This window comes from Amblyomma americanum, chromosome 1, assembly GCF_052857255.1.
Source record: "Amblyomma americanum isolate KBUSLIRL-KWMA chromosome 1, ASM5285725v1, whole genome shotgun sequence".
Taxonomy (NCBI): domain Eukaryota; kingdom Metazoa; phylum Arthropoda; class Arachnida; order Ixodida; family Ixodidae; genus Amblyomma; species Amblyomma americanum.
The window spans coordinates 308,080,504-308,099,137 of record NC_135497.1 but is presented as its reverse complement, the minus strand read 5'-3'; the positions used below and the strand labels follow the sequence as shown (position 1 = coordinate 308,099,137).

The following is an 18,634-nucleotide window of genomic DNA, read 5'->3' as shown; positions in this document are numbered from 1 at the left end:
CAGCCGTGGACTGATAGCCACCTAGCACGGATCGTCTGCATTCTGCCTTCTCTGACGAAATAAATGTTTTCCAATCCAAAATGCGAGGGAACAAAACGTTCCGGTACCTTAGTCTTTTGAAAAGAGGAAAAAAAAAGAGACCGAGGTAGCCAGAACAGGTCTTTCCTTGAATTTCAAACGCGTGTTAAAATAAAAACAGCAGAGAGGATGAGTGCTCCATAGCGCTCACTCCGGATGTTTCGGTCTTGTCTGTTTGCGCTTTTCGAAATAAGTTACACTTTTAAGACTAAAATTAGCTTCAAAGAATTATAAAAAGCGAAGAATATTGAGTTCGTAGCATTTTAGACAAGAGTAGAAGCCTCTGATGGTGGGCAACACAGTCGCAGCCGAAGACGACTCGTGACGAGTTTTTTTTTTGTTTCACGCTATCCGTCGTGGCAGTTGGGAGCGTTTGGTTTCGTTTCTCTGTGGCTCTTTTTGCGTATACGTGTCCTGGATAGACACTGTGGTTACTATGAACGAAAAGTTTTCGTAAAAAAAAGGCTGATAGACACCTGCACTGGAAAACCTGCTACATAACTTCGCTGATCCTCGCGGAATGTAAACGTCACTAGTGCGTGTGTGTGAAAATGAGTGTCAACAGTGCTTCTTGCCGTTCACTGTGTGGCGTATTGCGGTTGTTACCCAACCACTAGACTGTGTTCCAGCCCCTGTGTTCAACTGTACAACTATTGCGACATTCTACATCGGCCGTATGGAGCATGCCATAGAGTATTTTTGCTGCTAACGCGATGTAATCGCGTGGCTCAGCAACTGAGTGAAACTTTGTCAGCGTGACCTTTTTGTTTGTTTGCTCGTGTGTGTGTGTGCGCCCGTGAGTGCAAGTGACTGGTGGTTTTACAGTTTTCTTTTTATGATTAGTAACTTGGCAGCAACGATTTCAATGCTTTTATTGATTGAAATATTTTGTCACAATTGGAGATCCTGCCAAGTGGACAGAAAATTCTGCATAAAATAAACTGTTCTGCTGAAATAAGCAAGTTCTTGTAAAGCAAACAGTTCAAGTTGTCAAACTCTTACAGTAGTAAGGGAAAGGCCATATTTTTGACACATTAGACCTATCATGAGTAAGTCACTAAAAATGGTAGAAGTTTAGCATAGGGCAGAGCACATAGTAGGGCATAATACAGCACGCCTTTCCTTTTCTAAACTTACTTTTTATTTATTTTTCTAATGAATATATAGTGCAATTCACACAGTCACCTCCTAAAGGGGTCATAACACCATGACAGAGACAAAAATCTTTCCTTTCTTCAACTTCCTTCTTTTTGTCCCCCTAAAGGACATAGTAGAAGGTGTTGCCAGTGACCACGTGACAGAGATAACACGAGTAGTGCTTTCACATGAAAATTAGCAGTGAGGAATCGCAGTGCACTCCCTAATGCTACTGGCAGCAACGTGCATTCCAATGCTTCTGCTGCCACATTTCTAGGAGCTTTGAATTTTTTCTAGGAGGATAAGCCTTCTTTTTTTACGAGGATTGACTTTCTGGTTTTCAAAAATGTTGCAAGCAGTGCATCTGATATGCCGTGGCATGAAGGGAAACAACTGCTTAAGTGCAGAGAACTTTGAATGCTACTTTGGAGCTTAGATGTAGACAGCCTATTTGTTATTAATCCATCCTCAATCAAGCATACATGACTTTCAGCAGTCACTATCAACTGCAAAACAGCTGGTGAAGGGACTGTTAGTGCCGGCTTCTCTTTGTTGTAGCACTTCAGCATGGTTAGCTTGTTGCCCTCGGCTGAGCTGCTTATTGCTTCAAGACAGGCTTGGCGACTGTTTACTTTTTGGATTTGCGTGACAACATACCCTGCAAGGTACTCGAGAGATTCATGTTCCAAATTTTAAACGTCAAGCAGGTCAGATGGACAGACAACATACATCTTGTTTTCGTCTGGTTTGCCCTCCTCCATGCCAGTTAACAAAAAGCAGTCCTCTTCAGCATAGCTGCCATCCTTACTTGGCCGCAGAAACTGAGACACTGTAGCAGCTCGAAGTGTACACTTGAATTCAAAAACATCGGGCACAGGGTTTTTGCACCGAAGTGTACAGAAAAGATTCTCAAGGGCATCTTGACTAAACCTGCTTAGAAACAGGAACTTTAAGTACTTCTCAAGAAACAGGGCCTGCAGATGTAACATGGATGATGTTGCCAGGATGACACCAGTCTGCACTGGCTTCCAAACAATTTTCCTTTCATCATCACTAATAGAAATTTAATCGAAAAGTGCAATTGTTTCCTTGAAAAACTGAAGAGCCTTTCCATATTCAATATCATCAAAATGGCTCAGTGCCAGTTTTGTTCTTGAAGTCATCAGATGAAACCATCGAAGCGCCATCTCAATAAACCATGTAGTTGTTAAAGCTGACTTATCCACTGATCCTTTCTCTACAAACAAGCGTAACACAGCAGCGGTGTCACTGTTCATGAGGCTGAAAGCTGGCCCTACCTTCATTTTGTCATAATGGCTTAGATCTACTGAAGAAGCCTTAAGGTGAGGCGCCAGCTTTAGCTCTACATTGGTGTCAGTTTTGATCAATGTCTGGATAGGCTCGATTGACACTACGTTTCCTGGCAAATTGTTTTTTCTCTCACTAATTCTTCAGGCAGATATATCTTCTGGCCTTTTGTTAAGTGGCTCCTCAGGTTCTTAAGGGGATGAGGAATGCCAGCCATGAAGAAAAGCGGCCCAAATGCATCAAATGGGTGGGGACACGAGGTTTTAGGCTTTCTGTGTTTGCCGACGACTATACCGAATAATTTCAAAATGGCTTGGTTTCCTCCTCTCATGTCTGTGACTATGACATCTACTTTTAGAGAAATTGCCTCACATGCTTTTATAATGTCAATTATTATGTCGTTAACTGTTTTGGCACGGAGTGAATTCCCAGTAAACTGGTAAGGAACTGTTTGCTTCCAGTGAGTTGTGATGCCCCCGATCATAAGCACCAGCCCATGAGTGGCAAGGCATTCAAGTGTCAGTGTTCCATCTGCAAGCGGGATGGTGGGGGCTCCAAGCACTCTTCCTAAGGATGGGTTGTACAACAAGCCTAGTGTAAGCTGCATTTTGTCCAGCATTAAAGTGGCATGCCACTCTTCAGATGACATGAGGCTGACCTGTGAGAAGGAAAGGGTTAGTGAGCGTGAACAGAGCTTCTCTAATAGTGACATAGGTGAGCTGTCATGAGCATGTGTCTATTTACCTTACCTTAAGTGCAAGTGACTCCATGATCTCCTGCAGCAAACCTGGTGCAAACTTGTACCCTTCCAGGTGACGATTTAGAGTGCGTTCTGTTGGCAGAGGTTGGCCAAGCTCCCTGACCGGTTCATAGCCACGTGCTCCACTGGAAATTCTCACTTTCAGTGCCTTTATAATGGTCTTTTACGTCCATTGTGTTCCTTTCATTGCTGCCATTTTTAGACATTTAACCTAGTCCTCATTCAAAAAATTAGTCAGGCCGGCAACGAGGTGCTTATTTTCTTTTAGTGCCTGCAACCGCTGCTTTTGAGTAAGACGAAGCCTTCGTTGTGTCGCCTGGAGTTCAGCTTCAAGCTGCGCTATTCTCTTTTGCAGGGCTTCTTGTATCAGTTGGGCTGTAAGAGCGAACCAAAAGTTGATGCAGAGCAGCTGTATACAGCGTTCGAAATAATATGTTGCTGACAGTGAATGAACTTATATGAAAGAAAAGAGAATGCATATAGAAGCGTACTGGAAAAGTTGCAGAATCCGTGAATGTTATTTTCGGACTGTGCTCTTCACATAGTTTATTTGCCCTCACTTTGCACTAATGTCTGACAATCAGGGTTGTTAAAATGTATTGATGATTACAACAGAAAGGAAATGTTTTGACTGCAGGATAATAATTTGGGAAAGCAAAAAAAAAAGCTTGTGTCACCTTGCATACTTCAGTATGCAAAAAACAGTGGATGACGGAACACTGAAAAAATGGAAGAAGAATATTTAACTCACCAGTTTCTATACTTTCTTGTGGGAAACCGACACCCATCTCTGTGGCTGATTGCACGTCAGAAGTACCTGCGCGGAGAACACGGCAATATGACAACCCGCATTGTAGAGGTGCATTAGTATTTCATGTAGAGAAAATACATGCAGGATGTCAAATGCTTTGACCCACAACTGCAGCCTCTGTGCTTGGATGGCCCGTGGATACAGGTACATGAAACATGAGAGAGTTTGCAGCATACACTGGACGAGAAAAAAATAATAAGTACAGAATATACATTTTGCCTATCGCTGTGCTGTCTGTACACATGTTTCATCTGCATGTGAACACAAGAAGAGCATGAAGACAAAAATGCTAACAGGAAAAATTGTGAGAGTACAGCTAAGAAAGCTTACCAATTTCAGTGTCCACAGGTCGAGATCTGAAGTCCACCTGTATGTTTGGCTCGACTATAGGGGTGTCTGCGCAGGATACAGGAAAACCATGAAACATGACAACTGAAGTATAGAGCTGAAGAGTAGTTTGTATAGCGTGTTTGGCTTGAAGGCTATAAGTTCTCTTCAAAAATTTGACCCAATGAACACAATGTATTACATACCAGCACTATCCACTCTTATTCTTCTGAGGGGTGGCTTTCACGGCTTGGCAGCTGGTCGGTGCAAAAAGATGCTTGGCGTCGCAAATGGCTTTACCTTTTTTCCCGGTATTCTTTAAAATAATCTGCTCGAACTGATCTTCCGTGAAGTGGTCCTGTAACAGAAGTGAAAACCATTTATGAGTTTGCTAGCAGTAGTATCCCACTCGGATTTTGTCCAGATCTGTATTTCACATACATTCACAGCACACATGTGCTAAACTGCCAGCCTCTCGGGCTGTGCTCGAGATATCGTCGCCTTCCTCAACTTTAATGCGCGATCGAATCAGTCCACAGAAGAGAGCACTCCGTCACGATCTCCTGCGAGGCAAAATTAAAAGCTGGTCCTTCAGAATGCTAGCGCATTTTATTCGCATTGGATTACTCATAGCAATTGAGCATCGATTTCTTTTTTCACTTTTTAACGCGCTTGTTTAACAATGCGCATGGAAACACAGCTGTCAAAAAACGCCAAAAGTAGAAATGAATGCTAAAATTTATTTGTATTATCTCAAGAAACGCAATTCGCATATTTGTTAGCGACTTTTTCGCGCTTCCTTAACGCCTTACTTGCACGCTATATAAGACTGCGTGAGCTACGTTAGAATGCAGTGATGGAAGGAAGGAAGGAAGGAAGGAAGGCCTCAGACGTTGCTGGCACATACCCACTACGGGGGAGTGGCCAAGACACAGGCGGTTAATTACTGGATACAGGAAATTTTTGGCGGGAAAAGCAGTGGAAATAGTATGTAGTCTGATAGATTGGAAGAGGGAAGGAAAGGGGTCCAGTTAACTTGGAGATCGAAGACGGGACAATTGCTTAATGTGCATAATAGTGCACAATGCCTGTACTGTAGCAATGTCTTACTGACTGAGATCGAGGAAAAGAATCGGGAAAAAGAATGCAGTGATATTCACGGCGGACTTTGGTCCTCAGCACGTGCGCGCGCGAAATACTGTCGCAGCTCTGCACGCGCAAGTGCAGCCTTTCTCTAGAACCTCTGTGTCACGAACATTGTTTACCTCGCATAGTCGGGCAGTTGCCGAAGGTTCAAAGTCTTTCCGGCCGATTCTGTGTAGCCACACTTTTCTTCCAGCCAAGTTTTGCTTCCCGCGCGGGATGCAAAATAATTTCTTGCCGTCTTCTGTCCGTACTAAGCACCCAATCGAACAGCAGAAAGACATTATGGCCTTTTCTAGAGCCTAATTAGCACAGCAATGTGCGTGTACTCTATCGAATTTGTTGAAGAGAGAAGATTGCGGGCCGCTGGCAGAACAGGCGATGCCGCTGCAGCCCTCAGCTACTGTACGCGAGCTCTCTGCCCGCGCGCGCGGGAACTTTCATGGCGGCGGAGGGGCGGAGCAAGGTCACGTGCTGCAAGTGACCCCAGCACTGACGGTATCAAAGCCTTTCCTTACTTTTATATTATTGAGGGACTTTACTGCCACGGTGGCCTAGGCGCCGCCACGATAAAGGCTCGAAAAGCTAGCATAACGTAGGCGCGCGGCGCGCATACCAGCTGTGTACCCTGACGTCACTCCGCGCATGCGCACAACTGACGAGGTGGGCGGCGTCTGGTCTGTCGTCGGCGCAGTGTGCGTGTGTGCATTTGTGTCTATGGGAGAGAGAGCTCTGAATTCATTTCGGCCGCCTGTGTGACTTTCATCTTCCCTGGTAAAGCACAGCGCAAGGCTGTTTCATACCTCCGCATCTAAATGAGGGAGTGCGAAGTGTTATGCTGATATAATATTATCGTAACAACATTTTCATTCTTATATCTGTCACAATATTCAAAAGAGGAACAATTGGAAATGTTGGAAGTCATTGCGGTTCAGTACGTGATGTGCATTTTGTGTGACAGCCATAGGTGCATCTTAAAGAGAGCTTAGTTGCGGCATTCATTTAAAAATCTATTTCCACTTTGAGCACTAAGGTATGCTATTGTTGTTCAGCTTATTATCTGTGCAAAACTTCCACGGCATCATGGGTGGTATCGTCACTCGGTGACCAACAAAGCTTCTTAGCTGTTTGCGTGCAGCTCTCGTGCCTTGGTAATAATAAGCGATCTGTTCTTTCATATGCCAGCCCATGCGTTGGCATAAGCTTTGCTATAGAGAACTTATTTAATAGAATCCCAAAAAATGTCTTCTTGACAGATGATTTTCTACCACTATGTGTAATAATCCTTGGTGTTTCATTATTTGATAGAAAATTTACCTGTATACCATTCTACAGGAGATTTTATGTGGCATAAATTGTTGCATGATACAATAAAGGAAACACAGTAGCGCATGAAAGCAGAGCTGATGTTATATGGAGAGTTTATTGGCAGATATGTCCCGGTTGTCTAAAGCAGTGGTGCTTGCTTATTAGCGTCTGATCTGATTACTAATTTTCGTTTATAGAATGCTTAGTCGAGGTTCATGACATGCCCTGTATGCTTTCTCAAAACTTGCAGGGGTGACTGCGCAGCCCGATTTCTCAAAATCTGCGAGCCAAATTGTAGGCAACGATGCATAAAGCGAAGCGACTACCTTTCATGGCAGGACTACTTCATGTCTTCAACTTACTTGGCAGCAATGCGCAGCAAAGACCCTAATACACAGGTATAAACACACCTGGTCGTGACATATGATTACCTGTGCCGCCCAAGCGTTTCAAATGCCATTTGCCTGCAACAGTGGCTTAGTGGTTTTGCCATCCGGCTGCTGATACAAAGGTCATGGGAATGAATCCAGGCCACAGTGACCATATTTTGGTAGAGGCGAAATGCAAAAATGCCCGTGTGCTGGGTGATGTAAGCACACTTGAACTCGCTGTTAACGGCGCCTATTAAAACCATGCAATTTGAATGATGGCGCGAAATGTATTCTGAGCAATCAGGGCTGCTTCTGGACATGTAGCGTCATTCATTATGTTGCCGAAGGGCTGTGCTGCAGTTTTGGAGCCGTTTTTTTCGTCAGATGCATGAGGGAATACTTTTAACCTCGCACAAAACCTGTCAACACAGAGTGATTGCTCAAGCATGGTGCCTAAGGTGGCATAATTTCGCACTAACCCTGCTCAACAGCAACAGTGTCTTCATAATCACAGCATCGAAGCTTGACTCTGTAGGTGGCGTTCATTCGTATGATTACTTCTCCCAGCCCAGACTATCGACAGCTGCTCATCGGTAATTTTCGTTCTCGCCATTGCCGAGAAGATTCACTACTTTGTGCCACTGCCACCAGCAGTGTAGAGGACACAGTTATCTGCAAGACGGCCCGGGTTCCACTTTGGCGCTACACTGCGGAGTAGCCCAAAGCGATGCTCACGAGCAATTGATTTTTTTTTTGCTGATCAGAAAGTTTGGCATAAAGAGGTCTCTAGCTGAACACTTGTTTTTGACATAGTAAAGCACACAACTTGTATTCTAGATTTTTTATTCTTCTATTTTCTGACAGGATATGTTTCATATTTTCGTGACTTTTCGGTGAATCTTTCAGATTTTGCCAATCACAGATTTTTCTTTCGTAAGCATCATATATTGTTTTTTTTCATTGTATCATTCAAAAGGTAATTTTATTAGCAACACTATGATGTTCTGCAATGAAGAAAGCTTTTTAAAGTAGCAGGTTTTTCCATTTCAATAGAACCAGTCATACCATGCCACCTGCGGCAGCTGCCGATGCATAAACACACAGCCTTTCAAGTCCATGTTCGCTATCTCTGCACCCTCCCCACCCCTGAATTCGTTTCTGTTGAGCTGAGGTATTTCTTTATTGCTGTATTGCTGGTCAACTGGTTAATCCTCCTTCACAGCCATCCTAGCACCCTTTCCCCATCACACCCTGCATCACCTCACGGAGGTTTCCTTCTCAAAGTGAAACCCTAGGTATTTAAACCCCTCCGATAATGAAAATTTTCCTGAACACAACTTTATTCAACATTTAATGCCAAACTTCTGCAGAGAATGGGGGAGTTTTGTTAGAAACATGAGAAGTAAAAAATGGAAAACACCTACAAGTTTTGATTCCGTACAGTGAATTAATGCCTCATGCAGTCGCACGTATCTCACAACAAAAGATTGAAGGTGAAATCACCTCCACTCATTTTGATATACCTGTATGTTGCAGGATTAGCAGATCAAGGATCAGCAGTGAGGGTAGTACACATTACCATCAGTGAAAATGTTAAACTAACTAATAGCAAACTAATCAGCCTAGGCTGTTGTACTGTTGGAACATATGCTTTAGGAATGCTCTAAAAACGTGCTTGGTTTTGTGTCGTCATATTTTTGTTTTGCGCATGAGATTGATGTTCCTCTTCATGGCGAAGTAGTTCTTACTCTATGGAAAGACTCGGAATGCAAACACGATTGAGCCACAGAGAGCGCAAAAAGTTGCATAAGTTGGTTTACTGTGATGTGTTTGACAGATTTTAAGTACCATTTTCGGAATAGGCATTCAAGCCCATTTTTCTTGTTGGCGCCTACTTTTTCATGAGGAGCTTTTGCCGACAGCACCTCAGTTCACTGGAGAATAGTAGCACAATCTTAGACTGCTGGGCACTGCAGTGAGCTTTTGAATTGTAAACACATTTTCCAGGCGTTTATCCTGCATAGGGCTATGTTCTGTTTGATTCACTGTTTCTTTGCGATGTTACAGAGTTATAGAATATCAAATGGTGATTGGCTGCAGTAGTTCAATGGCTCACACTATGCTTCAGTCAGATTATTTGCAGATTTGTGCAGTTTTTGAAAAGATTTTGTGCATAGATCGTGCTTCCATACAGGCAACTCTCGAGGCACTTGGGAAAAAACGGTTCTACTATGTGTCAGGAGAAAGAAACGTGCCAGTATATTCACTTATTACCTTGGCAATAGTGTGATTCTGGAAGTTGACAATTACAAATACGAAGGATTAACTCTTACAAATAATCTGTCAGGGTCAGTTCACATTTCAGATATTTCTGCTTATTTCTCAAAAGTTTTAGTTTCTCAAAAGGAAGGTTAAAAAATGCTCCTGTTGGTACAAAGCTTTTAGCTAATACAGTAAAGCCTCCTTGATAATTTTTCTTTAATTCTAAGGATGCAAAAACGGCCGTGTGTTGTGCAGTGTCAGCGCACATTAAGGAACTGCAGATGGTCCGAGTTAATCTGGAGCCTTGCACTACAGCATCCCTCATAGCCAATATATTGCTTTGAGACATTGAACTTTGCATACAAATACGGATTTGTTGTATTGGAGCTGTGGTGGATATGACTTTGGTGAATTGCTAGTTATGACTGCAGAAAGGAACCAAGGTGGGCTAGATGGTTCGTGATTGAAAGTAGAAAACAGCAGAGAGGAGTGGATGAATAAAACAAAAAGAGGCTGACAAACAAATAAAAGCATTTTTTTTGCTGAAGCACAAGTAAAATAAATGAGCAAATACATCTAGCTGTCAGTCAGTGCCTATGTTTTTCTTTCTTTCATCCATGTCTCTGTGCTTTTTTTCAGCGCCCTAGTGACGGCTGTCTGGAAGAATCATTTTTCTACTAATCTAACTGCTGCTTCTGAATCCAAGAGGTTTACTGCTATCTCTTGGTATTGCAACTGTGTTCACTGCTGTACGTGCTGTACATGAATTGTAGCATGGACAGTGTGCTCACACTCAGGCATTCACACCACATGATAGTGTTAATTGTTTTTAAAAGACTTGTGAACGTGTTTTATTTTTGCCTTGGCAGTTGAACTTGCCATTAATAGTGTCTTTTTTTAGTGCTAATGGTGAGAACAAAAGAGATATTTGAAAGATACGCATTGAAGAAGAGCAAACACAGATCAGGTAGGGACAATCATGGCGTTCTCCAGAATACACTTTTGGAGGCTACAACTCATATGCAGATTTTCATTTGTAGGCTTACTGTTTTGCCTGTTTTAATGAGCAACTTAAATGCTTTACAGGTTGGCTGTTTGATCGTCAACGAAGAGAATAGGATTGTTGGCGCAGGCTACAAAGGAATGCCCTATGGACTCAGCGATGACGAGATGCCTTGGGGAAGTCAAGTGACTCGCCAGTGGAGACTAAGTATCTATACGGTGAGTTGTGGTATTACTTGGTCTCCTGCAGTTTCCTTTACTGCTTTCAATTGATTCTTGACAACCTATTATTTATAATACCGTACTGAAGTTATTTTTTTCCTTGCCAACAATGCCCTGAGGAGTTCTTTCACTGAAGGAATGCTACACTTTTGTTGTACAAGATGCATAAAATTCACTTCATATTTCCTTGGAACTCATGTACTCATCATGACATCTCAAACTCAAATTCTTTTCCTTCTCTCATTCTTCTTTGTGTGATGCGCCTTGAAGCAGGGTGCAGCACAGAGGGTGATTTATGCTTCTGTCTTGCATCTGTGCTGCACACCTCGCGATTCCTGCCAACAGCAATCAGTACTCTTGCGACCTGTTGCAAATAACCACAATTAGACTTGTTTAGGCATAGTTCAGAGTTATTTCAATCAGTGGAAGCAGTTAGTCTACCTGGTGTGCTTTGGATGTTCAGCAAAAAAAATAATGAGCTGCCTGAAGTGGGTATGTAGAGACACTTTATGCTCAAGGGGGTCAAACTTGATCAGGCTGGTAATTGTAATGCTCGTTTTTGTATTAAGTAGCTACTTGAAAAGTGTACCTTCACAATAATGGGCAGCTGGACTAGTCAGTAAGCTATTGTCGTGAATAATATCACATAGTATACAAGGGAGAGGCAGGGGTAACGGATAGCTATAACGGAAAATGGATTCAAAAAGACGCTCTGCTTGACTTTTCGTCGCTGTTGAACTCCATAGAGGACGCCATATATTTTTCCGCCGAGGTTGAGGCGAACGGTGCATTGCCCTTTCTAGACATCTTGGTAAAACGCGATAGTGGCAAACTATCATTCAGCATTGTTAGGAAACCCACCCACAAGGGGCATTATCTCAACTTTAGATCTGTCCACCCAGCCTCACATAAGAGATCGGTTGCTGCCACCGTATTAAAAAAGAGCTAACACATTTGCAGTTGTCCTGAAGACGGGCAAATGACTTTGACATAGCGCGGCAAGAGCATTCACGCAATAACTATCCGACGTCTTTCCTGGCATTGGTCGAAAGACAGCTGTGTCGACCAGAACGTGAAACTGCTGTCTTCCCTCCTGAAACGTGCCGCTGTTCCCCAAACCCCTGGGATCAGTGAGGCTTTGGCACGCAAGAGAACTGCGACATGCTTTGGTCAACGTAAAGGACGTTCTTCCAAAAGAAAACTATCCTGCTGTGGTCTACAGCATTCTCTGCTCCAACTGTTACTGCGTATACATTGGAGATACTGCTAACTTCGAAAAGCGCCTAAAAGATCATAAAAACGACGTTAAAAAGGAAAAAAGGAAGAGAGAGGAGCTGTAGTGGAGGAGTCCGGAATAGTTTCGACCACCTGGGGATCTTTAAATTTGCAAAGACCGTTCATTTTCAGGAAAGGAAAGGCGCACAACCGGCTCCGTGGGCCACTGGAGACCTCAATCTCGCTTTCGCTTGGTATTCCCTGAATTATCTGGGCTAATCCACATAAATTTTTTGTGTAGCTTAATGAATTTCTTCATTGATGTTTTATTGCGGAGAACTTCTGTCTATCCACAAGAAACGCCTTCGTCTCAGTCAAGCGGCACTGCAGCAACAGGCCGCAACGTTTATTGGTTTACGAACGCTTTATAGAAGTGCCACTTCCAGACGGAACGCACTTTACGTTAAATTAATTTAACCGCAGCTAACTTTCTTTTTCTTTTTGTGGAGCCCCATGCAGGGGCATCATTCCGTACGCATGTAGACGTAGTCTACGACACAAACAATTTTTGCCATTCGAGGCAACAACAAAACGAGTATGACGACCACTCACAGAATTCGCCCAGCGCAAGCTTTGCCTGGCGAGTCGAGAAAAAAAGACTGACAATATGCGCAACTTGTTCTCAGTCATAACTGAAAGCCTTCCAAGGCGATTCGACAGAAAATTCTTATGCAATAGATCATATAACTAACACCCCCCAAAGTCATGATTCCTTAATGCAAGAGTGCGCAATAATGGCGAATAATAATAATAGTAATTGGTTTTGGGAGAAAGGAAATGGCGCAGTATTTGTCTCATATATCCTTGGACACCTGAACCGCGCCGTAAGGGAAGGGATAAAGGAGGGAGTGAAAGAAGAAAGGAAGAGAGGGGTGCCGTAGTGGAGGGCTCGGGAATAATTTCGACCACCTGGGGATCTTTAACGTGCACTGACCTCGCACAACACACGGTAGTGGTGGTGGTAGTGGTTTTTTATTAAAGTAATAGTAAAAAAATGGGTGGGGGAACAGGTCTTGTCCTTGTCCGTTTGAACTAGTTAAAATGCCTTAGGATGCCCAATCAAGAGTCATGGCATAAAGGGTGGTTGTGACCAGCTCTGAGACTGACTCACCCGGGTCAGAATAACGCTCGGCGAAAGTGTTTCGGGGAAACGGCCTTCGATGCCCCGCAAACCTCCCGAACCCGCGATGTTTTCGAAGCTCACATGCTGCGAGCGCTTCGGGCCGAACAGCATCCTTGTTGCAGTCGTTTTACGCTTTGCTTTGGGCAGTAGTCTTAAACTTCAGCACAACAGAACCCAACCCAGCAATAACAATATCTGATGGAGAGGAAGAATTAAGTCTTCTCCTGTCGAATACCGAATACCCACACCAGGAGATGGTTGTAGTTGTAGCTATACTTTCGGGGGCTAACAATTTTTCCGTAGCAGCATTGCCACGTCGGGACGGATTCTTCCGAGCTACGTACACGTGAGATATATCATTGTTCACGACAGCGAACGGGCACTCACCTCATCTTCTCTCGTTTTCTCGTTTTCCAGGTGAGTTTGTTCGCGGGTTATTGCGTTTGAGCGCCTTTGACAACATTTGTGCTCGTGTAGTATGCGTCACCAGCACACACTGAGCAATTCATTTGTTGCACTGCTGTCGGGAGCGGCCCCGGGACTGGGCCGGGATAGGCTCAGTAAAGCGACAATTCAGAGGGACCCTAAAATGAAGCCCGTGCTGTGCTCTACTGTGTACGGCTCAAATATGTCGCGGACTTCTTGTACTTCGCAGTAACCACACATCGATCCACAACAATGTTGTTAGTAGGGGACTTAAATGTAGGCATGGAAACCGCCGCGGTGGCTCAGTGGTTGTGGCGCTCGCCTGCTGACTCGAAAGACGCTGGTTCGATCCCTGCCACGGCGGTCGAATTTCGATGAAGGCGACGTTCTAGAGGCCCGTGTACTGTGCGATATCAGTGCACGTTAAAGAACGCCAGGTGGTCGAAATTTCCGGAGCCCTTCACTACGGCGTCTCTCGTAGCCCGAGTTGCTTTGAGGCGATAAACCCCCATAAATTAAACTAACGTAGGTGTGACGACAAACGATAACCTCATGCCACTCATCCGCAGAAACGTCCCGTTTGTCTCTCCGGTAACTCCTTCCAGTGCTGTGAACACACCAAAAACAAATACACAGATCTCTTCTTTCAGAATCAGACCTTCGTCCAACACCTTGAACACATCTGCCACTTCTCAAGTCACAAGGCTTTCTTCACGACTATCCAGGACTGGGAGAGAACTCGTGTTTGAAGTGTGCTGTATATCTGGAAAATAACAAGAGTGGTATATAACTGTCAATATACGCATGTCTCTCTCAAATTCTCTGGCTCAATTTATTGCGAAATGCAAATACCTCAGCAGCTGTGCTGAAAATTCGCGTTACTGAGAATCGTAACCATCGAGTCAGTTTTAGTTTCTTTTTTTTTTTGAGGTGTGACATCTGTCGTGAACGCTCTTGGCTGCGCTTTTCAGTTGGCGTCACCTTAACGACACAATTAAAGGGCGCGGTGAACCGAGAACTGTTGCAACAGATGGTGCGTCGTCTTTGTTTCGAGGGTAATCCGACGGAATGGTTGACTCGGCTGCTTCGTGGAACTTTTGTGCACCCAAAACTGATGGTAGGAATTCGTGGGTATTAGTAATGCCTTAATAGCCTTCAGCTTTTTTCGGTCTGTTCAGGGTGTCCTGGTAAACATGAGCAAAAGTTTATTTTAAAAAAATCTAACGCATGTCGCGGTAATCAAATAAAAAGAGAAACAGAACTGTTAGAGGTAGCCTGTAAGAAAATAAATTTTAATTAATATAATTCAATATTGATTGATTATTAAGCGTCTAAAGCGGCAGATATAGTAAAGAGGTATCAGTTATGAAGTTGTAGAGCATCGGTGACAGTATGTTCCTTGAGTAGTATTGTTGCGATAGTATTTTTTTTTTCATCAAGATAAGGTGCGAAACCCAAAAAGCTCGCTGAAAGCGTGTTTTCAACGCCCTGCGCGCTCAGATTCGAGTGGTCTCCGTAGAAGCTCGTCAGCGAGAGCAGATAACAGAAAAACAAACAAACAAGATGGTCAGAGTAAAGCTATCGTTTAGAAACTGCGCCATTATCAATTTTTTGTGATGCTCTATAACACACTAATCAAAACCTTTCGCACCGGTCGCGCGATCTAGAAGTTTAAAAATAATTTTCAAATAACTAATCCGAGCAGTATTACGAAGTAAAAGAGATGCATGCGGGCTCTAGGCGATCGTCAGCTATGGTGATCCTGTTTCATTTCGGCGATCTGTGTCAGTTCCTTTTCTTTATCTCGCGTCAGCCGGGGTACCCCAGCCGTGTGCACACTGGCCTGCAGTCTTCTCTTGACCGTGTAATGTTCCACCGTTGCTACCGAAAGAGGGCACCGCCTTTCATGCCCAGCTGTAGCACCATTCAGAGGCTGTCGCAAAGCCCGCGCGCTTACGGCTGACACCGCACCAACAGGCTGGCCTTCCCAAATGAACTGCAGGCTTGCAGACAGACGTTTAGTCAGCGTAATGAAAGACTGCGCCGGCGCGTCGTTCTTATCTTTCGGCAAACACAACGAAGAAGCGGCGGGATACAGAGCCCAAGATCTCTCTGCTTTCTTTTTCTTCTGATCGTGTTTTTTTAGCCATGGCCTAAGTAGCTGCCTTACTTCCCTTGCTGAGTGTGTCCACCCGCCCGCGCATGCGAACAAAACCCGGCGATCTCGCAAGAGATGGAACACACGACTTCAGCGCAAGGGAATCCTGTTCGGTAACACCGTGTGCTTTCAGTGCGCAGAAACGACTTAACCAGCGTGCATTACGTACTGGAATCCCAAAACCAGCTTTTTATCTTGCAAGGCAGAAAATTACGCAAGACGGTTCATTGTCTCTTAAGGATATTAAGAAACAAACAAACTGAGACGTCTATACACAGCGCCGTATATTGTGAAGATAATCTTCTCCTGATTAATTATTTTCCCTTCCTACCATTGGTATAGTTAGCACTTGTGACGTCTTGACTGAGAGCTAAACAAGTAATGCGATCCGCCGGCTCCGATATCGAAGACGGGCCTGACAAATTGTAAGGAGCAGAAAGAAAGCACCGCGAAAAGGATCGTGACAATATTGTGCCGCTGGAGATGCGCGCAGCCTCGGTTGGTATGCATAAAACAGTCCTGTGCTCCCTGTTCGCATTCCAAAAGCCCGAAGCACTTTGGCAGTCTAAGCTCATGTAGTTCGTTTTGTACAAAAAAACAAAGTGTTACTGTCCCACATCCGTCGCCCTTCATTCTCGAGAGAGAGAGAAACACATTTATTGATATCTCAATGAGATTAGCGGAGGGCCGTCGTCGTCATCGTTGACGTCTGGCCTCCTCGCAAGGTCGGGCCCCTATTCCAGGGCTCCGCTGAGTCTTGCTGTTTCGCATGCGTGCTGCACAAGGGTCCTTTGGGCTGTGAGCTCGCTGCTGGTGAGCAGACCCTCCCATTGCTACGCACTCGGGGTTTTGAGTTTGTGGAATGCATAATTGCGTTTGCACTCCCATGTAATGTGGTATAGCGTGGGGGTTGCCCCGCACCACGGGCATGTCCCTGAATTGTGTAGGGTACATTTTGTGTAGAATGTATAGGTTTAATAATGTTCCTGTTTGCAGTCTCCGCCAATTCACTGGTTCTTGTTGTGTTAATGAGTTGTGTGGCGGAGGGTACTTGAGCCTCTGTCCTCTGTAGCAATTTAGCAGCTCCGCATATACTGGCTCCACTATGGTAGGGTTCTCTAGGGTCTCCAACAGCTCAATTCGGAACGTGATCTCGCAAACTAATCTGTCCACCCTTGAGTTTCCGCTATCCCCGTGTGTGCCGGTATCCAGAGTATCTTGTGGGTTACTTTTTGGCTAGGGGGCCCTGTTTCGAGGAGGATTCTTAGGGCCGCCTTGCAGACTCTACATTGCGCGTAGTTCCTGCATGTGGATTTTGAGTCTGCTAATATGATTAGTGATTTGTTTCTCCGATAGCCTTCGGCCGCCGCTAGTGCAACGGCGACTTCCTCCCTCTCTGCTACCGTGTGGCCCGGTAGGGTTGCGTATGTGATCGGTTTGCCAGCGTAATCCACGACTGCTGCGGCGGCATTGATTATTCTTGTGCGTTTATCCCACGGATAAAGCGCTGTGTCCGTGTACAATGTGTTTTCTAGTTTAGCCAAATGGCGTTCCACATAATCTGCCCGCGCCTGTCTTCTAGCCGCGTGGAGATTCATGTCCATGTTCTTTTGTATAGGACAGACTAGGAGGGTTTTACGGATGTTGTCGGGGATAACGGCGGATCGATCAAAATGTCCTTCCATGTCGTAACCTAACGTCTTTAGGGGTGCTCGGCCGGCGGCTGACGTTCGGGGTCTGGATTTTCTGCGTCTAGAGCTGTGCTTCCGCTAGTTCGCTGAAGGTGTTGCTGAGCCCCAGCTGCAGCAGCTTGTCGTTTGGCGTGTTTCTAGGCAGGTGTAGCGGCGTCTTGTATGCTTTTCGCAAGAGCGTGTCAGCTTGTTCCCTTTCTTGTTTGTTCATGGGGTGGTACGGGAGCGAGTAGGTGACTCTGCTGACCACCAGACTTCTGACCAGTTTTATCGTATCAGCTTCTTTCATTCCGTATCTTCTTTGGGAGACCCTGGTTATCATACGACTCACCTGCTCCGGTGACTTTTGGAGCAGGCTGATCGTGTGGCTGCATTTATTACTTCCTTGGATCCACATGCCCAAGACTCGTATCATGTTTCTCTCTGGTATGTTTTGTCCCTCGAGCATCACTTCTAGCTCTGCTTGGGTGGGGCGTCTTCCTACTCTCAGGAGCTCGGATTTCTCCGTGGCGCAGGCTAGTCCCCTTTCTTTAACATAATCTTCCACGCAGCTTGCTGCTTCTTGAAGTTTCTCTCTTTTTTCTCCCAAGGAGCCTTGGTTGACCCAGACTGTAATATCATCTGCGTACATTGCGTGTTGTATACCTTCGATCTTGCTGAGTTTCTTGGCCAGACCAATCATCGCTATGTTAAATAATATGGGCGAGATGACGGAGCCTTGTGGCGTTCCTTTGCTCGGGGTAGTGAAGATATCGCTTCTCAAGTCCCCAAGTCCTACTGTGGCCGTTCGGTTGGTCAGGAAGGCCCTCACGTAGTCATGGGTCCTTCTTCCGCAGTTGGCGTTATTCAGCCCTTCTATGATGGCTGCGTGGCTGACATTGTCAAAGGCCCCTTTTATGTCGAGGGCCATGACTATGTTTTCGCCCATTTTGGGTGCTGTTTCGAGGACCTCCTCCTTGATCTGTAGGAGGACGTCTTGTGTGGATAGGTTTGCTCTGAAGCCAAACATGCTGGCGGTTATAGCCTTTTGTTTTCTAGGTGTAGTTGGATCCGTTTCGTGATGATTATCTCGTAGAGCTTCCCCAGGCAAGAAGTGAGAGAGATGGGTCTGAGGTTCTCTACCTGCAGATTCTCTCCCGGTTTAGGGATCATCACCACTACGGCGTGCTTCCATTCGTCTGGGATTCTTCCCTCTTTCCACAGTGTGTTGAGGTATGCTGTTAGTTGTTCCG

At 44.8% G+C, this 18,634-nt stretch overlaps 1 pseudogene; it reads right to left on the bottom strand.

Annotated features, from left to right (window-relative positions):
* Positions 1-2,924: 2,924 nt before the first annotated feature.
* On the bottom strand, positions 2,925-18,411 carry LOC144119985 (uncharacterized; annotated as a pseudogene).
* Positions 18,412-18,634: the final 223 nt, after the last annotated feature.